This window comes from Mirounga leonina, unplaced genomic scaffold, assembly GCF_011800145.1.
Source record: "Mirounga leonina isolate KUSES-001 unplaced genomic scaffold, KU_Mleo_1.0 Mir_199, whole genome shotgun sequence".
NCBI classification, from domain to species: domain Eukaryota; kingdom Metazoa; phylum Chordata; class Mammalia; order Carnivora; family Phocidae; genus Mirounga; species Mirounga leonina.
In genome coordinates, this window is record NW_023270498.1 from 9,586,131 (window position 1) to 9,610,418 (window position 24,288).

Genomic DNA, 24,288 nt, shown 5'->3' on the forward strand with positions numbered 1-24,288 from the left:
CTCTAGGGATTTAGTTATATTAAATACATTAAATTGCTATAATCAATAAGTATTCAGGCGCCTGGGTGGCTCAGTCATTAAGCGTCTGCCTTTGGCTCAGGTCATGATCCCGGGGTCTTGGGATCGAGCCCCGAATCGGGCTCCCTCCTCAGCGGGAAGCCTGCTTCTCCCTCTCCCACTCCCTGCTTGTGTTCCCTCTTTCACTATCTCTCTCTGTCAAATAAACAAATAAAATCTTAAAAAAATAAGTATTCATATATTATGGACAATAGTCTTGTGTGATAAGGATTAACTGCATATATATTTCAATACTTTATCATTTTAAAATTAGTATTCTGAGATCATGTGGAATATCCATTCATTTGATTAATTTTTTTGTTCATTTTTAGGGTTGTATTCTGAGGTGTTTATTAATCCACTGGTTACCATTTCATAACTCATAAATTATTCTTCCTGAATGACACTTTCTACTTCCTAGAAACTAGTTCCTCCACTTTTCTCATTTCTTCCTGCCCAACACTAAAGAATGGTTAACCTGAAATTTTCTTTCCTTTCTTAATGGCATATTATCATTTTATGTATTTTGATTATCGGACTCATCCAAATATGTCATCTGTTGGCTGTTTTTACTTAAATGGATTAAATTGAAAAGTGATGAAAGTGCTACAAGAGTCAGACTTTTCCACATACTTAGTGTTTTCAAGGTATCATTTGTTTGGCCTCAAAATTTAAAAGTCTACTTTTCTATTCTTCATTCCCAATGGAAGATGAAGTGCTAAGCCCTGGTTTTAAATTTAAGGAAAGTAAACTTCTGGTCTTTTTTCCTTTCTCCCCTATTTCATTACATTGTAGTATTTTGACTTGGAAGAGACTTTAGAGGATAATTTAGATCAACTTTTTTATTTTTTAGATGAAGAAAGTAAAGCATGGAAGTTAAGTGACTTGTCTAAGTAAGATCTTGCAGCTATTGCCAGATTTTGGACTCTGGTATTGAACCCTGACTCTCACTCCGCTTTCCCCCTTTTTCTTTTTCCTTTTTACTTTTTGTGCTTCTGATAGTTGGCACTAATGTTTCCCAGCCACTCTCTTTTGGGCCAATCCAATGTTCAGTAATGTTGATGTTTCATTGGCAGCCTTGTCCACACCTCAAGATCTATAAAAGTGTGAACTTGGAACCACAATGGTTACCCATATTTTCCCCAATCTGTGCTGTTTTTACCCTTTAGCCAACATTGCTTTATCCTTGCAAACCAGTGAAGAAAAGGAAGCTGCCAGGGGCACTATGATATTCAGAATAATGACTCCTTCCTCAAAGATGTCCATGTCCTAATTCTTGGAACCTCTGCATGTTTGGTTACATGGCAAAGAGGAATTGGGGTTGCTAGTCTGCTGACCGTAAAATACGGAGATTATCTTGGATTAACTTGGTGAATCCAATGTAATCACAGGGGTCTCTGTGGGAGAGGTAATTGGAAGAGAGAACTACCAAGATAGCAGCATGAGGAGTAGGCCTGCTGTTGCTAGCTTTGAAGATGGAGGAAGGGACCATGAGTCAAGGAAAGTGGATAACCTCTACGAGCTAGAAAAGGCAAAGAAACAAATTCCTCCACAGAGCCCCCAGAAGAGAACGCATCCTACAAATACCTTGTCTTAACCCAGTAAGATTTATGTTAGACTTCTGCTTAACAGAACTATAAGATAATAAATATGTGTTGTTTTAAGCCACTAAGTTTGTGGTAATTTGTTACAGTAGCCTCATGCTGCTCCTTAGAAAAAGTCACTCACTTTGGCTTTCCCTCTTCCCGCATGATCTGATTATTTCATTAGGTATCTTGATTTCCCTTACACATCCTGGCTCCATGTTTCTCATCTAGATCCTTGGATAAAACAACCCACTATAAGACTGTTCACGCTGAATCAACTATGAATGTCGTTAGGACACACCTTCTCAGTATTTGGCCGTTAGCTTTACAAAACACACCAATGTTAAGAGGCTATATAAAATTGTGAAACTGTTTTGCTATTGGCTGCTGCTTTTCAGGAATTCAAGGTCAGTACTTATCCAGTACTTCTAACAGCCCTGACCTAACTCTTGAGAGATTACTTTTGTCACCTTGTGATATTTATCAGGGAAACTACCTTTATGGCTATAAATGAAGCTGCTGTGGCTTTGCTATTTATGAAAGAGACTCAGTGAGATGCATATCTTGTTTCTTACTTGACAGAGGAGGAAGATGCTGGGACATAGCCTGGTTACCTATTTTTTGGGCTGACATGCTCAGTAGATTGATGTGCACATTTGACAGCCTGACTTGCCAAGATGTGGCCGACACATGTATTAACTCCTACAAAATCCTTGACTTGATGCAGCACTAACTTTTTTTTTTTTAAAGATTTTATTTATTTATTTGACAGAGAGAGACATGGCGAGAGCAGGAACACAGCGGGGGAGTGCGAGAGGGAGAAGCAGGCTTCCTGCGGAGCAGGGAGCCCAATGTGTGGGACTCGATCCCAGGACCCTGGGATCACGACCTGAGCCGAAGGCAGACGCTTAACGACTGAGCCACCCAGGCGCCTGCAGCACTAACTTTTTTTCTCATTGCCCAATGGCTGTTGTAAAATTAACTGGTGTTGGGGGCTCAATTTTGCAAAAGCCTCAGTGGGTCACCGTGATATGAATTAGTTTGGACAACTGAATCCCCCAGCTTATCAAATTAATGTAATTCTTTATGTGGCTGGAAGGCTTGAATTCACCAAAACTTTATCTTTTCAAGAAATCTGATTCTATGTTAGGGCCACCAGAAAGGCAGAATTCATAATTCCGACTTTCTGCATTTGTTCACTCCATAGCAGGGAAATTTTTTATTGATGAAAGATTTCTTGACCCACTGCAAAATGAGAACCTTACTGAGCCCTCCTTTTTGCACTAAGTCATTTCCCAGGTGGAGAGAAGAGGATATTCCATATTTTTGTAAACCTGAGGGACAGTAGTCATTGTCATGGACCAACTAATTTTTTCAGATGGTATATCATTGAATCTTGTTTCCTTTTTTAATGTTATTATAATGTTTGTTTTGTAATCATAATGCTTAGACAATTTACATTTAATTATCAAGATGATCAAGTTTAAATCTGCCATCTTGCTCTTTGTTTTCTGCATTTCATCTTCATTCCCCATTTCTTGCTTTTTTTGGATTAATAGAGTATTTTTCCATGATTCCATTTATCTGCATTATTGGGACATTAGCTATTTTATTTTTTAGCAGTTACTCTAAGGTTTACAATATATATCTAACTTTATCAATTTATCATTAAGTAATATATCATTTCATACAATATACTTCTGTCTATATTTTTTTATTCCTTTCAAGGAATTTATTTTATTTTATGTTGTATATATATAAGTTTTTCTTTCTTATTTTGGGATCTAGTTCCTTTTAATAAGTAGACCAAAGCACACCCAGGATCTAGTTTTTTGTTTTGTTTTGTTTTGATTTTTGTTTCTTTTTGTTTTTGTTATTGTTTGTTTTCTTTTTTCTGTTGTCATTGTTGTTGTCTTCTCTTTCTCTCTTCTTTTCTTTTCTGGAAAAAATAACAAGATGGAGAAATTCACCCCCCAAAAAGGACAAAAGGTAGTACTCACTGCCAGGGATTTAATCAATATGAATATAAGTAAGATGTCTGAGCTAAAATTTAAAACAATGAATATAAAGATACTAGCTAAAAAAGCATAGAAGACACTAGAGACTCCCTTACTGGAGAAATAATAGAACTAAAATGTAGTCGGGCTGAAATTTAAAATGCTGTTACCAAGATGCCGTCCCAAGTGGAGGCTATAAAAACAAGGATGAACGAAGCAGAAGAGCGAATCATAGATATAGAAGATAAAATGATGGAAAATAAGGAAGCTGAAAAAAGGGGAGAAAGTAAATGCTAGATCACAAAGGGAGACATAGAGACCCCAGCAATTCCATAAAGCAGAAAAATACGTGGATAATAGGGGTCCCAGAAGATGAGAAGTGGGTGAGAGGGGCAGAAAGTTTATTTGAACAAATTATAGCTGAGAACTTCCTTAATCTGGGGAAAGAAACAGGCATTCAAGTCCAGGAGGCACAAGGAAGCCCCCTCAATATCAATAAAAATAGGTCAAGAACCCAATGTATAATAGTAAAGTTTGCACATTTCAAAGATAAAGAGAAATCCTGAAAGCAGCTTGGGACAGGAGGGCCTTAACCAACAAGGGTAGACACAAAAGGCTGGCAGCAGACCTGTGCACAGAGACCTGGCAGGCCAGAAAGGACTGGCATGATTTATTCAGTGTGTGGAATGGGGAAATAGTGCAGCCAAGAATAATTTATCCAGCAAGGCTGTCATTCAGAATAGAAGAAGAGATAAATAGTTTCCAGGACAAACAAAAACTAAAGGAATTTGTGAACACAAAACCAGCCCTGCAAGAAATATTAAAGGGGATCCATTGAGCAGAGAGAGAACCCAAAAGTAACAAAGACTGGAAAGGAACAGAGACAATCTACAGGAGCAGGGACTTTACTGGTAATACAATGGCACTAACTTCATATCTTGCAGTAATTACTCTGAATGTAAAGGGACTAAATTCTCCAATCAAAAGACATAGTGTATCAAAATGGGTAAAAAACCCCCACAACAACACCCATCAATATGCTGTGTATAAGAGACTCATTTTAGACCCAAAGACACCTCCAGATTGAAAGTGAGGGGTGGAAAATGATTTATGATGCTAATAGGCATCAAAAGAAAGCTGGAGTGGCCATCCTTATAACAGACAAACTAGACTTTAAACCAAAGACAGTAATAAGAGATGAAGAAGGACACTACATCATAATAAAAGGGTCTATCCTACAAGATCAAACAATTGTAAATATTTATGCCCCTAACTTGGGAGCAGCCAAATGTATAAACCAGTTAATAACAAAATTAAAGAAACTCACTGGTAATAATACAATAGTAATAGGGGACTTTAACACTCACTCAAGCCAATGGACAGATCATCCAAGCAGAAGATCAATAAGGAAACACAAGGGCTTTGATGACACTGGACCAGATGGACTTCACAGATATATTCAGAGCATCTCATCCTGAAGCAGCAGAATACCCATTCTCCTTGAGTGCACATGGAACATTCTCCAGAATAGATCACATACTGTGTCACAAATCGGGTCTCAACTGATACAGAAAGACTGAGATCATACCATGCATATTGTCAGATCACAATGGTATCAAACTTGAAGTCAACCACAAGAAAAAATTTGGAAGAACCACAAATACATGGAGGTTAAAGAACATCCTAATGAAGAATGAATGGGTCACCCAGGAAATTAAAGAAGAATTAAAAAAATACATGGAAGCAAATAAAAATGAAAACACAACAGTTCAAAAGTTTTGGGATGCAGCAAAGGCAGTCCTAAGAGGGAAGTATGTAGCAATACAGGCCTTCCTCAAGACACAAGAAAAGTCTCAAATACACAACCTAACCTTACATCTAAAGGAGCTGGAAAGTGAATAGCACATGAAGCCTAAATCCAGCAGGAGAAGAGAAATAATTAAGATTAGAGCAGAAATCAGTGATAGAGAAATAGAAGAAAAACAGTACAACTATTAATGAAACTAGGAGCTAGTTCTTTGAAAGAATTAGTAAGATTGATAAACCCCTAGCCAGACATATCAAAAAGAAAAGAGAAAGGACCCAAATAAATAAAATCACGAATGATAGAGGATAGACCACAACCAACATTAAAGAAAGAGAAAAAATTGTAATAGAATATTGTGAGTAATTATATGTCAACAAATTAGGCAATCTCTAAGAAATGAATACATTCCTAGAAACATTTAAACTACCAAAATTGAAACAGGAAGCAATAGAAAACCTGAATAGATACATAACCAGGAAAGAAATTGAATCAGTAATCAAAACTCTCCCAACAAACAAGAGTCCAGGGCCAGATGACTTCCCAGCAGAATTCTACCAAACATTTAAAGAAAAATCAATACCTATTCTTCTGAAATGTTCCAAAAAATAGAAATGGAAGGAAAACTTCCAAACTCATTCTATGGGGCCAGCATTGCCATGATCCCAAAGCCAGACAAAGACCTCACTAAAAAGGAGAATTGCAGACCAATAGCCCTGAAGAACATGGATGCAAAAGTTCTCACCAAAATACTAGCTAATAGGATCCAGCAGTACATTAAAAGGATTATTCACCATGGCCACATGGGATTTATTCCTGGGCTGCAAGGGTGATTCAACATCCGCAAATCAATATGTTAAACAACATTATTAAAAGAAAGGACAAGAACCATATGGTCCTCTCAATAGATGCAGAGAAAGCATTTGACAAAATACAGCATCCTTTCTTGATTAAAACTCTCCGCCATGTAGGGATAGAAGGAACATACCTCAATATCATAAAAGCCATATATGAAAAGCCCACAGGGAATATCATCCTCAGCAGGAAAAAACGGAGGTCAGGAACATGACAGGGATGTCCACTTTCACCACTGTTATTTAACAAAGTACTGGAAGTCCTAGCTAGCCTCAGCAATCAGACAACAAAAAGAAATAAATGCATCCATATTGGCAAGGAAGAAGTCAAACTTTCACTCTTGATAGATGACATGATACTCTATGTAGAAAATCCAAAAGACTCCAGCAAAAAATTGCTGGAATTGATACAGTAAGTCAGCAAAGTGGCAGGATATAAAATCAATGCACAGAAATCAGTTGCATTTCTATACACTAACAGTGTGACTGAAGAAAGAGAAATTAAGGAATCGATCCCATTTACAATTGCACTAAAACCCAAAAGATACCTAGGAATAAACCTAACAAAGAGGTAAAAGATCCATACTCTAAAGACTATAGAACATTTATGAAAGAAATTGAGGAAGGCACAAAAAAAACGGAAAAACATTCCCTGCTCATAGATTGGAAGAACAAATATTGTTAAAACATGTATGCTACTCAAAGCAATCTATACATTCAGTGCAATCCCTATCAAAATACGATCGACATTTTTTACAGAACTGGAAGAAACAATCCTAAAATTTTTATGGAACCAGAAAAAACCCCAAATAGCCAAAGGAATGTTGAAAGAGAAAATCAGAGTGGAAGATGATATTTGCAAATGACTTATCAGATAAATGGCTAGTATCCAAAATCTATAAAGAACTCCTCAAACTCAACACCCCAAAAATAAAAAAATCCAGTAAGGAAATGGGCAGAAGAAATGAACAGACATTTCTCCAAAGAAGACATACATATGGCTAACAGAGACATGAAAAAATGCTCAGCATCACTCAGCGTCAGGGAAGTACAAATCAAAGCCACAATGAGATACCATCTCACACAAATCAGAATGGCTAAAATTAACAAGTCTGGAAACAATAGATGTTTGGTTGATGCATGGGTGGTGTGGTCACCTACAGCAAATACTGGTGATGATGCGGGAAAGAGGGAACCTCTTACGCTGTTGGTGGGAATGCAAACTTCTGCAGCCCCTCTGGAAAACAGTATGGAGATTCCTCAAAATGTTAGAAATAGAGCTACCTTATGACCCAGCAATTGTACTAGTAGGTATTTATCTGAAGGATACAAACATAGTGATTTTTAAGGGGCACATGCATCCCAAAGTTTATAGGAGCAATGTGTACAATAGTGAAAATATGAAGGAGCCCAGATGTCCTTCAACAGAGGAATGGATAATGGAGATGTTGTGTGTATATATACAATGGACTACTACTCACCCATCAAAAAGAATGAAATCTTGCCATTTGCAATGACCTAAATGGAACTAGAGGGTATCATGCTGAGCGAAATAAATCAGTCAGAGAAAAAGACAAATACCTTATGACTTCACTCATATGTGGAATTTAAGAAGCAAAACAGATGAACATAGGGGAGGGAAAGAAAAATAAGATAAAAACAGGGGGAGGCAAACCTAAAAGACTCTTAACTTGAAGAGTCAAACTGAGGGTTGCTGGAATGTAGGTGCTTGGGGGGATGTGGTAATTGGGTGATGGGCATTAAAGACAGCACCTGATGTAATGAACAGTGGGTGTTACATGCAACTAATAAACCTCTAAATTCTATCCCAGAAACCAATAATATAGTATATGTTACATAAATTGCATTTAAATGAAAATAAATAAATAAATAAAAATAAAATTTAAAAATATAACTGCTCTGTGATCCAGTAATCACGCTTCTAAGTATTTACCCCCCAAATACAAAAACACTAATTTTAGGGGATACATGCACCCCTGTGTTTATAGTAGCATTATTTATAATTGCAGATCATGGAAGCAGCCCGTGTCCCATCAATAAAGGGATAAAGACGTGGCATATATAGATAGTGGAATGTTATTCAGCCATCAAAAGAATGAGATCTTGCGCTCACTTGCACATTTGCAGTGACATGGATGGAGCTAGAGTATAATGCTAAGCAAAATACGTCAAAGAAAGACCTACCATTTGATTCACTCATATGTGGAATTTGAGAAACAAACAAGCGAAGGGGGAAAAAGAGAGACAAACTAAGAAACAGACTCAAATATAGAGAATACACTGATTACCAGAGGGGAGGTGGGTGAGGGAAATGGGTAAAATAGGTGATGGGGATTAAGGAGTGCAGTTGTTATGACGAACATTGGGTGATGTGCGGAATTGTTGAATCAGTATATTGTACACCTGAAACTAAAATAACATTGTCTGTTAACTATACTGGAATTAAAATTTTAAAATTAAAGAAATAAAATTAAGTAGCAAATTAGCTTTTTTCCAGCTTTATTGAATTATAGTTGACAAATAAAATTAATAGGTTTTTAAAGATTTTATTTACTTATTTGAGAAAGAGAGAACAGAGGGGGAGGGGAAGAAGCACACTCCCCACTGAGCCAGGAGCCCGACATTGGGCTCGATCCCCGGACCGTGGGACCATGACCTGATCCGAAGGCAGACACTTAACCAATTGAGCCACCGCAGTGCCCTTAAAAATTAATATATTTAGAGTGTACATCATGATGATGTAATATATGTGTACACTGTGAAAGGATTCCCACGATTGAATTAATTAACATTCACCACCACAGATAGGTACCTTTTAACGTGTGTGAGACAACCCTTAAAATACACTCCTGAGCAAATTTCAGTTATGCAGTATACAATATAGTCACCAGACTATACATTTTCCTGTATGTGCTATAGTCACTATGTTGTATGTGGATCCTCAAAACTTATAACTGAAAACTTGTACCCTCTGGCCAGTCGCTTCCCATTTCCCCACCCCCAAGCCCTGGTATCCACCTTTCTACGCTGTTTCTGTGAGTTAGACTTAGTCTTTTTTTTTTTTATTTTTAAGATTCCAAATATAAGGGAGCTCATACAGAATTCACATTTCTCTGGCTTATTTCACTTAACATAATGTCCTTCAGGTTTGTTCATCTTGTTGCAAATAGAGGATTTCCTTTACTTTTTAATGGCTCAGTAATATTCCATTATATATACTTGCATATACATCTCTTTAAACACAGTTGTACTTGCATAAAGAATGTTGAGCACATCCCTTCACTCTAGGTGTGGGTTGGGCGACCACACTGGGAGGCTGCCAGAGGTTGGGGGTATGTATGAGTGAGGCATGCAGGGTGTTGGGGGTGCCCATGGGCCAGTTGGAGGAATTGCAGGCAAGGCATCCCCAGCACCTCAGGTGTGGGTTTCCTGATTCAGTCTATGAAATGGTTAGTGGGATCCATGTCTTTGATACATTTTTAGCTCTGTCTGCTATTCTGTCAGCCCCTCCCTACCCCTCAGTTGTGCAGTTCATCTCAGTATTTTGGATGGGTCAAGAAAGAAGTGGGCCTTTTGGCAGATAACAGCACAGCTGGGGAAGCTGGGCACACACTTACATGCTCTCTCTCTCCCTTGTGGGAAAAATGGCTGCTGAGAGTGTCTTCTGGCGCTGAGCTGTGTCAGGTTGGAGAAATAGTAATGTAGGTAAAGTGAAACTGTTCCTCTTATTCTCTTCAATAAGTCAAATGTGAGATTTTTTTTTAAAAATTGAACTGGAGATGACATACTAGTTTGAGGCATACACCGTAGTGCTTTGACAATTATGTATGTTATGAAATACTCACCACAATAATGTACGTATCATCTGTCACCATTACAGAGTTATTACGATATTATTGGCTATATTCCCTATGCTGTACTTTTCATCCCTGTGACTAACTGACCACCTATACCCCTGTCCCCTTCCCCTCTGGCAACCACTAGTTTCTTCTCCATGAGTCTTTTTTTCTTTGTTCTTGTTATTTATTTATTTGTTCTGTTTTTTTTAGATTCTATATATAAGTGTGAAATCATACGGTATTTTTCTTTCTCTGACTCATTTCACTTAGCATAATACCTGTTAGGTCCATCCATGTTATCACAAATAGCAAGATTTGATCCCTTTTTATGGCTGAGTAATATTCCATTGCACACACACACACACACACTCCACATCTTCTTTATCCATTCATCTATTAGTGGACACTCAGGCTTGTTTCTGTATCTTGGCTTTTGTAAATAATGCTGCCATAAACAGGGGTACATGTATCATTTCAAATTAGTGTTTTTATTTTCTTCAGGGAAATACTCAGAAGTTGAAGGACTGGAGTGTATGATACTTCTATTTTTAGTTTTTTGAGGAACCTCCATACTGTTTTCCAGAGAGGCTGCACCAGTTTACAATCCCACCAACAATGCATGAAGGTTCCCTTTTCTCAACACTTGTTATTTCTTCGATACTAGTGATTCTAACTGGTATGAGGTGTCATCTCATTACAGCTTTGATTTGAATTACTCCAGTGATTAGTGATGTTGAGCATCTTTTCATTTGTCTCTTGACCATCTGTAATGTCTTCTTTGGAAAAATATCTATTCAGGTCCTCTGCCCATTTTGAAATCTGATTATTTGGACTTTTTTGGTGTTGTTATAGGAGTTCTTTATATATATTTTGGGTATTAATCCCTTATAAGATACATCATTTGCAGATACCTTCTTCCATTCAGTAGGTTGTCTTTTGTTGATGGTTTCTTTCACTGTGCAAAAACCTTTTAGTTTGATGTAGTTCCAATTGTTTCCCTTGCCTGAGGAGGCAGATCCAAAAAAGAATTGCTACGACTAAGAATTTACTGCCTGTATTAGGAGTTTTATGGTTTCACGTCTTAGCTTTAGGTCCAAAACCCATTTTGAGTTTATTTTTATGTATGATGTAAGAAAGTGGTCTAATGTTGTTCTTTTTCACGTAGCTGTCCAGTTTTTCCAGCACAATTTATTGAAGAGAATGTTGTTTCCCCACCTAATATTTTTTTTAAGATTTTATTTATTTATTTGACAGAGAGCACAAGCAGGGGGAGTGGGAGAGGGAGAAGCAGACTCCTTGCCAAGCAAGGAGCCCGATGCACAGGATTCAATCCCAAGACTTTGGGATCATGACCTGAGCTAAAGGCAGATGTTTAACCGATTGAGCCACCCAGGCGTCCCTTCCCGACTTAATTTTCTTGCCTTCAGTGTCATTGATAAATTGACCCGTATGTGTGGGTTTATTTCTGGGCTCTCAATTCTGTTCCATTGATCTGTGTGTCTATTTTATGCCAGTACCATACTGTTTTGATAACTATAGCTTTGTAGTTGAGTTTGAAATCTAGAATTATGAGGTTTCCAACTTTTTTCTTCTTTCTCAAGATTGCTTTGGCTATTCTTTTGTGGTTCCATGTGAATTTTAGGATTGTTTTTTCAGTGTCTGTGAAAAATGCCATTGGTATTTTGATAGGGATTGCATTGAATTTGTAGAATGCTTAGAGTAGTATGGCATTTAAACAATGTTAATTCTTCTAATCCATGAGCATGGAATGTCTTTTTTTTTAAGATTTTCTTTATTTGAGGTAGAGTGAGAGAGAGAAAGAGAGAGAGCATAAGCGGGGAGGGGGTAGAGGGACAGAGGGAGAGGTTGAGAAGCAGACTCCCCACTGAGTAGGGAGCCTGATGTGGGGCTCGATCCCAGGACCCTGGGATCATGACCTGAGCTGAAGGCAGACACTTAACCGACTGAGCCACTCAGGTGCCCCTTGGAATGAATGTCTTTCCATTTGTTTGTGTCATCTTTGATTTCTTTCATGAGTGTCTTAAAGTTTTTAGAGTATAGGTCTTTTACCTCTTTGGTTAAATTTATTCCTAGGTATTTTATTCTTTTTGATGCAATTGTAAATTGGATTGTTTTTCAGTTTTTCTTTCTGCTTATTAGTGTATAGAAATGCAGTATTTCTGTATATTGGTTTCATAGCCTGCAACTTCACTGAATTAATTTGTTCAATTTTGTGTGTGTGTGTGTGTGTGTGTATGTAGTCTTTAAGGTTTTCTGATTATAGTAACATGTCATCTGTGCATGGTACTGTCTTCAAATTTACTTCTTCCTTACCAATTTGGATGCCTTTATTTATTCATTTTTTTTCATCTGATAGGTGTAGCTAGGACTTCCAGTACTATGTTGAATAGAAGTAGTAAGGGTGGACATCCTTGTCTTATTCCTGATCTTAGAGGAAAAGCTTTCAGATTTTCACTATTGCACATGATGTTAGCTATGGTTTTGATATATGGCCTTTACCATGTTAAGGTATGTTCCTTCTGTAGCCACTTTGTTGCAGGTTTTTATTGTGAATGGATGTTGAATTTTGTCAGATGCTTCTGCATCTGTTGAGGTGATCATATGATTTTTGTCCTTCGTTTTGTTAATTTGGTGTATCACATTGATTGATTTGTGCATATTGAACCATCTTTGTGTCCCTGGAAGAAATCCTGCTTATTTGAAGTAAATGATCCTTTTAATGTGTTTTTAAATTCGATTTGCTGGGCACCTGGGTGGCTCAGTTGGTTGAGCGACTGCCTTAGGCTCAGGTCATGATCCTGGAGTCCCGGGATCAAGCCCCACATTGGGCTCCCTGCTCAGCAGGGAGTCCGCTTCTCCCCCTGACCCTTCCCCCCTCTCATGCTCTCTCTATCTCATTCTCTCTCTCAAATAGATAAATAAAATCTTTAAAAAAAAAAAATTCGATTTGCTAATATTTTGTTGAGGATTTTTGCATCTGTATTCATCAGGGATATTGGCCTGTAATTTTCTTTATTTCTTTTTTTTTTTTTTTTTTGTAGTGTCTTTGTGTTTGGTGTCCCATAATGCTGGTATCATAGAATGAATTGGGAAGCATTCCTTCCTCTTTAATTTTTTGGAATAATTTTTGAAGCATAGGCATTAACTCTTCTTTAAATGTTTGGTAGAATTTACCTGTGAATGAATTTCCTGGCCTTTAGTTTCTTGGGAGTTTTTTTGTTTTTGTTTTTGATTTTCTTTCTTTTTTTTTTTGAGAGAGAGTGCGTGTGTAAGAGATGGGGGAGGGTGGGGAGGAGCAGAGAGAGAGAGAGAGAGTATCACAAGGAGGCTCCACATTCAGCATGGATCCCAGCATGGGGCCCGATCTCACAACCTGAGCTGAAACCAAGAGCCTGACGCTCAACTGACTGAGCCCTCCAGACATCCTGGGAGTATTGATTCAATATCATCACTAGTAACTGGTCTGTTCAGATTTTCTGTTTCTTCCTGATTCTGTCTTGGAAGATTTTATGTTTCTAGGAATTGATTCATTTCTTCCAGGTTGTCCAATTTATTGGCATATAATTTTTCATAGTAATCTCTTATAATCCTTTGTATTTCTCTGGTGTCAGTTGTAATTTCTCCTCTTTTATTTCTGATTTTATTTATTGAGTCCTCTCTTTTTACTTGCTGAGTCTGGCTAAATGGTTATCAATTTTGTTTATCTTTTCCAGAGAACTAGCTTTTAGTCTCATTGATCTTTTCTGTTGTTTTTTAAGTCTCTGTTTCATTAGTTTCTACTCCGATCTTTATTATTTTCTTCCCTCTACTAGCTTTGGGCTTTGTTTTTTCTTTTTTAGTTCTTTAGGTGTGAGGTTAGATTGTTTATTTGAGATTCTTATTGTTTCTTGAGGTAGGCCTATATTGCTGTAAACTTCCCTCTTAGAACTGCTTTTGCTGCATCTCAAAGATTTTGAACTATAATGTTTCCATTTTCATTTGACTCCAGGTATTTTTTGATTTCCTCTATTTCTTTGTGAACCCATTGGCTGTTTAGTAACATTTTATTTAGCCCACATGTGTTTGTGTTTCTTCCAGCTTTTTCCTAGTAATTGATTTTTAGCTAAATACTATTGTGGTTGGAAAAGATGCTTGATATGATTTCAGTCATCTTGAATTAATTGAGATTTGGTTTATGGCCTAACATGTTCCATGTTTACCTTAAAGACTGTGTATTCTGCTATTTCTGGATGGGATATTCTTTATTATCTGTTAACCCCAACTGGTTTAATAAATCATTCAAAGCCACTGTTTCCTTAATGTGTTACTATCTGAATGATCTATCCCTGATGTAAGTGGGGTGTTAACATCCCTTCCTGTTACCGGATTACTGCCAGTTTCTTCCTTTTTATCTGTTAACACATGGATTATATATTTAGGTGCTCCTATGTTGGGTGCAGAGATAGTTACAGTTGTAATACCTCTTATTGAATTGATTCCTTTATCGTTATGTTATGAACTTTTTTTGTCTCTTGTTGCAGTCTTTGTTTTAAAGTTTATTTTGTTTGATGTGAGTATTGCTATCCTAGCATTTTGTTGTTCTATTTGCATGGAATATCCATCCCTTCACTTTTAATTTGTATATGCCTTTAGGTCTGAAGTGAGTCTCTTGTAGGCAGGAAGCTTATAAATGGATCTTGTTTTTTTTACCCATTCAGTTACCCCATGTATTTTGATTAGAGTGTATGGTCCATTTAGATTTAAAGTAATTATTGATAGGTTTTTACTTATTTCCATTTTAATTGTTTTCTGGTTGGTCTTGTAGTTCTTCTCTGTTCCTTTCTTCGTCTCTTGCTCTCTTCCCTGTGTTTGATGGATTTCTTTAGTGTTAATGCTTGGATTTGTTTCTCTTTATTTTTTGTCTGTAGTATAGGTTTTTGGTTTGAGGTTACCATGAAGGTCATATATAACATCTCGTGCATAGAGCAGTCTATATTAAGTTGATGGTTGCTTACGTTTGAATACATTCTAGAAGCCCTATATTTTTACTCTCCTCTCCATGTTTTATGTATATGATGTAATATTTTATACTTTTTAATTTTGTGTATCCCTTTACTAATATTTGTAGATATAATTGATTTTACTTTTTTGATTTAACCTTAATACTAATTTTGCAAATGGTTGGTACTTTTACTATGTATTTTCTTTTACCACTGGAATTTCTTCCTTTCATAATTTTCTTATTTATAGTTATGGACTTTTCTTTCCACTTAAAGAATTCCCTTTAACATCTCTTGTTAGGGCTGTGTAGTGATGATGAATTCACTTTTAACTTTTGTTTATTTGGGAAAGTCTTTTATTTCTTCTTCAGTTGTGAATGATATCTGTGGCAGGTAGCATTTTTTGGCTGAAGTTTTTTTTTTCCTTTCAATGTTTTGAATATATTGTGCTACTTTCTTCTGGACTGCAGTGTTTCTTCTGAAAATTTGCCTGATAGTCTTACGAGGTTTCCCTTGTATGTATTTTCTTTTCTCTGGCTGGTGTTTAGATTCTCTCTTTATCTTTAATTTTTGTCATTTTAACTATTATGTGTTTTGGTGTTGACCTCCTTGGGCTCTTCTTATTTGAGTCTCTCTCTACTTCCTGGACCTGGATGTCTCTTTCCTTCCCTAGATTAGGAAAGTTGTCAGATACTATTTCTTCAAATAAATTTTCTGCCTCTTCTCTCTCACTTCTCCTTCTGGGACCCCAATAAATAATGAATGTTACTATTCTTGATGTTGTCACAGAGGTGAACCCTGCCTTCCAGATCACTTATCCATTCTTCTTCATCCTTTAAGCTGCTGTTGATTCCCTCTAGTGTATTTTTCATTTTCGTTATTGTATTCTTTAGTTCTGACTGGCTCTTTTTTAGGTATTCTCTTTGTTGAATTCTCAGAGTTCACCCACTCTTCTCTGAAGTCCAGTGAGTGTCCATATGACCATTCCTTTGAACTCTTTATTAGGCATATTGCTTTTTTTTTTTTAAGATTTTATTTATTTGACAGAGAGAGACACAGCGAGAGAGGGAACACAAGTAGGGGAAGTGGGGGAGGGAGAAGCAGGCTTCCCGCGGAGCAGGGAGCCTGATGCGGGGCTTGATCCCAGGACCCCGGGATCATGACCTGAGTTGAAGGCAGATGCTTAATGACTGAGCCACCCAGGCGCCCCTATATCTGTTTTTGTTCTTGTTGTAGATGGCTATATGCAGCTGTACCTAGTCCTGACTAATGAAAACAGGGTGCTAGAAGAGGCCCAGGTTTTTATTCTGGATGACTGAACAAAGGGTGATGCATTGGGTCAAGAACAAATAAGCTAGGAACTTCTGGGAACAGATAATCCTATTAAACAATTATACACTGACATGGATAAGTCTCTGCAATTAAATTTTTTTTTTAAATCATGAAAACATTCAACCTGTATTTGAATCTTTTTTTTTTTCTTTTGTTTTCTTAGGTGTAAACATTGATCTCATGCTTTAATAACTTTAGGAATTTGATGACTAGTCGTACATCATGGTGGAGTTCTGAAGTATAAGTGCTCTTTCTGCTTCATTTTTCTGTTAATGGAGGTATAGGTCTTAATCACAACATTCTTGAATTACAAAGAAATTTTTAAGTTTGGGGATCCTCACAAGATAAATTGAAATAAAACATGGAAGAATGCATCACGTGTTGGAACTATTTATGAAGTGCTATTTTTACTTCAGATTATGTCTTTTCCCTCAGTCACTAACTCTTAACCTTTATCACATGTTTTGAACTTTCTTTTTTTAAAAAATATTTTTATTTATTTATTTGACAGAGAAAGAGAGAGAGAGAGCACAAGAAGGGGGAGCGGCAGGCAGAGAGAGAGGGAGAAGCAGGCTTTCTGCTGAGCAGAAAGTGTGACATGGGGATCGATCCCAGGACACTGGGATCATGACCTGAGTCAAAGACAGACACTTAACTGACTGAGCCACCCAGGCACCCCTGTTTTGAACTTTCATGTCAAAATTATTGTTGAGCACACCTAGGGAAAGTTAAATTGAATTTACATTTTTGGCATTATTTATTATCAAACTTTTAAATGACAGTAATTTTGGAGTGTAGATTTCACTTTGCTTTTTAATTCTTCAGGCTAGTCAAGGAATTTTTAGGATGCAAGTATATTTTTAATTTATCTTCTTCCTCTGATCTTTCTCCCTCCAGAAAAATATGATGGATTTGTGGTGATAGTTTTAAGCTTACAGCCATCAAGGAAGCATTTAAAATGTCTTTAGGCAAGCTTGTTTTCCCTATCTTCTTGTCTGGGTGTGATAAAAGCTGAGTGTCTCTTTTTATAACTTTTTAAAAATATGTCTTCTTTAGATGCTGGCAAACAAGTTGAAATTTGAATGACCTGTGAAATCTTTCATGGAGATGACTGTCTGGGAAAAGGAAACTCTAGGACAGATTTTGAGCTAGAGCTAATGTAATGCATCCCAGCGAAGCAGTGCTTGGAACTCAGGTAGCTTTAAGCAGGTAAGTTAATAGCAGAGTAAATTTGCCAGAAACAAGCATGTATAAAAGATTAAAAGAAAAGGAAACAGTAAGGCCATTGATAACAAAATACAGGGAGCAGGATTCAGGGCCTTTGTGGAAATCTGTAGAGGCCAGAGGCTCTAAAAGTTGAGACTGCTTCATTTTTCTTTTGATGTGACAGTCTTAAAAAAAAACAATAATAAGGCTCAGGCTGGGACCAACATGGAAACTCACTTATATCGGTGTTTGTTTTTTTTTTAATATTTGTATTATAGCACAGGGCGGTGTCATATACACGAGGCCTTTTTCTGTGCAAACTGCATTTCACTGAAAACAAAGACAGGCTTGCTTGAAACTGAATTGACAGCTTTGTGGCTGTAAAGATAAATATAGCACTTTTCAGGTAGTGAATTCATGAATAATCAATGAGCCAGCAAAGGACGAAAAGTGGCAGATGGCAGCCTGGTGTGTATTAAGTGTGATTGTCACATTCCCTGCCCCTTTTTCCCTTCTCTCATTTATTGACGGAAACAAAGCCAGCCTCATGTAGCCAGAACACAGTATCTCTGAAAAAGTCTACTTAGGCAAAGTGTTAACAGGGAAGTTTATTCATTAAATGTCTCCCTACTGCTTGGCTGTTTTAATAGTCTAGCCCAAATTGTTTGTGTTAATTGAAATTTTATACAGAATGAAAATTTGACTTGAATTCTTGAAGTAGTTTTTGTTTTTTAAAATTACTATTACATCAGTATTTCCAAATAAGTAACACTTACTGCTAATTTGCCAGCATGTTTCTCTAAATAAACCACAAATATATTATAGCTGTGTTTTCATGCCTTCAACTAGGATATAAAACAAACTGGAGAAGGCATTCTTAATTTCCCTTTGTATCAACCAACACTTCTTTGACAATACTGATTTTATTATTTTTAACAAAAAATAACCAGTTTTAATGGAAATTCTTTGGTAAAACTGGAAGTTTCTAGAATAGTGTTCTAAGGAACTGTTAATGGGGAGGTATTTGTTCACAACCCAAGTAATAACTCTACCACTTGGAAACATCAGTCTTCTTGGTGTCTAACGAAGGGTGAGGTGTTTAGTCCACTGAGTCTGTTTGCACCTTGCGTTTGTCTGGCTTTGTGCTAAGGATCTGATTCTGAAAGATTTAACATTGGAGGGTCTCTAGATTAGCCTGATTCTGCAGTTCCCTCAGATCCACTCGAGTCTTCCCAAACCCTTTGAAATTGGCAGAGGAATTAGCAGTAAGTTTTGATAAAGTACATGTGGTAGAAAGAATTACTGTCTGTTTTGAGTGGTTCCTCCCAACTCCCACCAAAAAAGGTTCTGGAAACATGTTCTTAGAATTGTAGGTTCCCATATGAACATGGAATACAGCAAGTTTTCTGTTAAAGGGCTTTTAATATTAAGGAATCAGCAGAGCAGTACATTAATTATTTTATTCTAGTGGTAAAAGTGAGCCACTGATTAGCATCTGGCTTTATTCAAATTCATTGTAAGAGTCCTTGATAAGATTTTTCAGGTAAATTCTCTTGAACTGTGTACCACTAGCATTCCCTCCCCCCCCATGTGTAATTAACTTTCCCCGTGTGACATCATCCCCCTATAATTCAGAGTAGTGAATGGTCATGAGATATTTAGCAGGTAATTTGTTACATCTAGGAATTGGATTAAGTTTGTCATTAGTTTACTTTTACAATACAAATGAGGGTAGACTTACACTTAATTTTATAATAGTTTTTCGACTTGTTTCCTTGAGCATGGGGAGGAGGAGATGGTGTTACTGTGAATGCACTTACTTATTCTATAGCCTGGCATGTATTTGTGCATTTAAGTGTCATGTGGCATGTGTGTTCGAGAAGAAAAAAATATGAAGGGCTACTCTTGTGTAAACGGTGTTGAAGAAAAACGAAGTGTAATATCTGTTGAAAAATAAACTTGGCCTATAACCTTTAACCTTTAAAATTACCTTCAACCAAGCAACGCCATCAGTTTATCAGCAGTTTAGAAAATGCCTGATACTTATGCCATGGTTCAGCTATGGAAAGCATGGATTGGGTTGGAATGTGAGTGGTCATGGGAAGCCTGCCCTTAAAAATCCTGAAGATAAGCCCTATTGCTGAATTGTGTATATTTACTCCCTCTGTGACTAACTCAGTAAAGCCTATTCATCAAGGAAATCTTGTCCTTGACTCAGGTCCATTTGTCACAAATCATACACTTCAACTTTAGGATTACGTCAGGCTGAAATTATGAACAAAGCATGTTGCTATGTTCATTCTTTTATAACACAAAGAGTGGCTTATCATCAAATTGCCTACGGTAGTATCACCAGCAGTTTTATGTATTTAGGGTAATTTCTGCCAACTCTTCCTGAAAGCTATTGAGCTTTCACTTTTGGAACAAGAAATAAAGAATCCCTGTTGTGTATTAAAATGCTTAATTTGCCAAACATTGTATTATGCTGAACCCAAAACAAGTTAATACAGTTTCTACTTGTGGGTAAACACAGAGTACTGTTAGGAAGATATAACACACATGAGACAGAAGAAAAGCTTACCCAGAGCTGAATTTTAAGAACAGTTTTGATTTTTATCAAAAACCATCTTAGTTGTTGGAGGTTTATAATCTATAAAACAGAAGTGATAGAGCTACCATTGGGTGGGGGAGGAGGAAGGCACATTTAAAAATTCTATTTAAGAAGCCATTATTGAACCTCTTTTTTGTTTCAGAAACTCTTTGATAGTCACTGGGGTTACAAACTTGATTATACCCCCAAGATACTCAGATGTATAGGATGACATGAGCAGCTCTCAACTGCCTTGCCCTTTACAGATTCCAGATTGTTTTTATGAATCTCCATTATTCTTTATAGCAGAACTGTTGGGGCTTTTACAGTTCATAGGCCCAGAGAGATTAAATGAAGAATTGAGTAGGTATTTAGTCCGACTGCTGTGTTTCTGCAGTATCTTTGGGATATGCTAACTAACCAAATGAGGAATTAGCTAAACTATTAATAAGCCATGCACAGGTGCACAAGGGACCTTTAGAATATATCCTGTCTTGGTCTTCGAGTGACTTTGCTGGGATAAAATGGTGCAGCAAAGCCATTTAGTAGTTTGATAATATTTAAAAAATGAGATATTTATTTTTCTTTATATATATATTTTTAAAGATTTTATTTATTTATTTGAGAGAGAGAATGAGAAAGAGAAAGCACACGAGAGGGGGGAGGGTCAGAGGGAGAAGCAGACTCCCTGCTGAGCAGGGAGCCCGATGCGGGACTCGATCCAGGGACTCCAGGATCATGACCTGAGCCGAAGGCAGTCGCTCAACCAACTGAGCCACCCAGGCGCCATATTTTTCTTTATATTATGACAGATATTTAAGTGCATAATGTGCATGAGACATTGTATTTATTGACTATTCTGTTTGGTTCTGTTGTCACTCTTAGTAATTTAAGCATGCTTAATGCAGAAGATTTGAAAGTACAGATAAATATGAAGATCCAGAAAAAGTTACCTCTGCCTCTCATCACCTAGAAGTTCTGAACATTTTTATCCATTTCCTCAGGTTCCTTTTTATCCTTAAAAAATAGGTCCTATTTTATAGAGACCATGATTCAATTCTACTATTATGTAGGAACTTTCCCCTCACATTGAATATAGTTAATATTTCTTGAACATTTGTTATATGTTTGGCTCAGAGGTAATATAGTATTATTTTATATTTTTATTTTTAAAGATTTTTATTTTTTATTCATGAGTGAGAGAGAGGCAGAGGGAGAAGCAGGCTCCCTGCGGAGGAGGGAGCCCAATGCGGGGCTCGATCCCAGGACCCCAGGATCATGACCTGAGCCGAAGGCAGCCGCTTAACCGATTGAGCCACCCAGGCTCCCCTGTTTTATATTTTAAAGATGTGTTTTTCATATACATTAAAATACATGCAAAAGAACCTATGTATCACATATATGTTACGGATTTCTGTGAATGGATCACCTAATGTAAGAACAATGTGAGAACCTAGAATACTAATGAAGAGTGGCAGAATATGCCACCTAAGAATATGCCACTGTGGCATAAGGATTATTTTTAGCTAAAGGCACTGGAAAAACAGCAGGTACAAAGAAGGGTGCTCTGACCTTCCAAATGAAAGATGCCCTCCCTATGCAGGGAGCAAACATTCTTATCACCAAAGTCAGGAGTTGAGACTGAGTACTCTGTACAAAGAGACCTTGTTAAAATAATTCCTATTTTCCTTTATGTTTGCCATATATCTTAGTTATTTTATAGGATTTGTATGCTTTTCTCCTGTTAATCTGTCTTTTAACTAGTCAGTTTAATTCTCAGGCCCAGCTGGAGACTCTAAGATGGTAGAGATAAAATTTTACCTCCCCATCAGAAATACTACTGTCCTCAATTTTATCTTTTTTTTTTTTTTGCCTTTTAAATTTTTATTATTTTACCTTATTTTTTCAATTTAATTTAATTTTTTAGGATTTATTTTTTTATTGAAGAATAATTGACATACAGTGTTGTACTAGTTCAGGTGTATAACAGTGATTTACTATTTATATACATTACAAAATGGTCACTACAATATCTCGTTACCATCTGTCAGTATACAGAGTTCTTACAATATTATTAACTATATTCCCTATGCTGTACATTACTTCCTGTGTTTATTTTATAACTGGAATATTGTACCTCTTAATCTTCTTCACCAATTTGGTCTGTCACCACCACCACCCCCCTCCCCCACTCCAGCAAACACCATTTTTTCTCTATGACTGTGTTTCTGTTTTGTTTGTTCATTTGTTTCGTTCTTTGGATTCTACATATAAATGAAATCATACAGCATTTGTCTTTCTCTGTCTGACTTATTTCATGTAGCGTAACACCTTCTAGGTCAGTTCATATTGTTGTGAATGGCAAGATTTCATTCCTTTTTATGGCTGAGTAATGTTCCATTGTGTAAATTTACCACATCTTCTTTACCCATTTATCCATCAGTGGACCTAGGTTGCTGCCATACCTTGCCTATTGTAAATAATGCTGCAGTGAACATAGGAGTGCCTGTGTCTTGTTGTATTAGTGTTTTCATTTTCTTTTTTTTTTTTTAAGATTTTCTTTTTTTTTTTTTTATTCATGAGAGAGCGAGAGAGAAAGGCAGAGGGAGAAGCAGGCTCCCAAGGAGCAGGGAGCCCGATGCGGGACTCGATCCCAGGACCCTGAGATCATGACCTGAGCCGAAGGCAGACGCTTAACCATCTGAGCCACCCAGGCGCCCAGTGTTTTCATTTTCTTTGGATAAATATCCAGAAGAGGAATTGCTGGATTGTATGGTATTTTCTACTTTTAATTTTTTGAGGAACCTCCATACTGTTTTCCATAGTGGCTGCACCAGTTTGCATTCTCACCAACAGTCCACGTGTGTCTCTTTTCTCCACATTTTCACCAACACTTGTTATTTATTTGTTGATTTGATGATAGCCATCCTGACAGGTGTGAGGTGATACCTCATTGAGGTTTTGATTTGCATTTACCTGATGATTAGAGATGTTGGGTATTGTTTTATGTGTCTGTAGGCCATCTCCATGTCTTCTTTGGAAAAATGTCTATTCAGGTCCACTGCCCATTTTTTAATTGGATTGTTTTTTTTTTTAATATTGGGATGTATGAGTTTTTTAAATATATTTTGGATGTTAATTCCTTATCAGATATATCATTTGCAAATAGGTTGCTTTTTCATTTTGATGATTTCTTTTGCTGTGCAATAAACTTTTTAGTTTAATGTAGCCCCTTTTAATGTTCTTGCCTGAGGAGACATATCTAAAAAAAATGTTGCTAAGATCAATGTCAAAGAGTTAACTACTGTATTTTCTTCTAGGAGTTTTATGATATCGGGTCTTTAATCCATTTGGAGTTTATTTATGTATATGGTATAAGAAAATAGTCCAGTTTCATTCTTTTGCATTTAACAGTCCAGTTTTCCCAACACCATTTATGGAGGAGACTTCCCCATCTTATAGGAAGAGTGTTCAGATTTTCACTGAGCAGTATGATATTAGCTGTGTGTTTGTCATATATTGCCTTCATTATGTTGAGGCATGTTTCCTCTATACCCACTTTGTTGAGAGTTTTTATCATAAATTTATGTTGAATTTTGTCAAATGCTGTTTTGTCTGCATCTGTTGAGATGATCGTATGGTTTTTGTCTTTCATTTTGTTAGTGGGGTGAATTACATTGATTGATTTGTGGATATTGAACTATCCTTGCATCCCTGGAATAAATCCCACTTGATCATGGTATATAATGCTTTTGATGTATTTTTTAAATTCATTTTGCTTATATTTTGATGAGGATTTTTGCATCTATGTTCATTCATCAGGGATATTGGTCTGTAATTTTCTTTTTTTGTAGTGTTTATGTCTGGGTTAGTATCAGGGTAATGCTGGCCTCATAGAATGTATTTAGAAGCATTCCTTCTTAAATTTTTTGGAATAGTTTGAGAAGGATAGTTATTAACTTGTCTTTAAATGTTTGGTAGAATTTACCTGTGAAGCTGTCT

The 24,288-nt window shown here is 36.8% G+C and overlaps 1 protein-coding gene across 5 annotated transcripts in view; it reads left to right on the top strand.

The window, feature by feature from the left end:
- LOC118024540 (cytochrome c oxidase assembly factor 1 homolog) overlaps window positions 1-24,288 on the top strand; it is a 99,366-nt gene that overhangs the window by 44,123 nt on the left and 30,955 nt on the right. For 2 of the 5 annotated variants that reach the window (XM_035026500.1, XM_035026501.1), the window contains exon 2: window positions 17,547-17,699. The exons of 1 other annotated variant lie outside the window; for it this stretch is intronic. The gene's annotated coding sequence lies outside the window, so the exon portion shown is untranslated. Of the gene's footprint in view, window positions 1-16,435; window positions 16,769-17,546; window positions 17,700-23,016; window positions 23,062-24,288 lie in introns of those variants that run through there. 2 more of the 5 variants (XM_035026502.1, XM_035026503.1) reach the window with 2 other exon arrangements.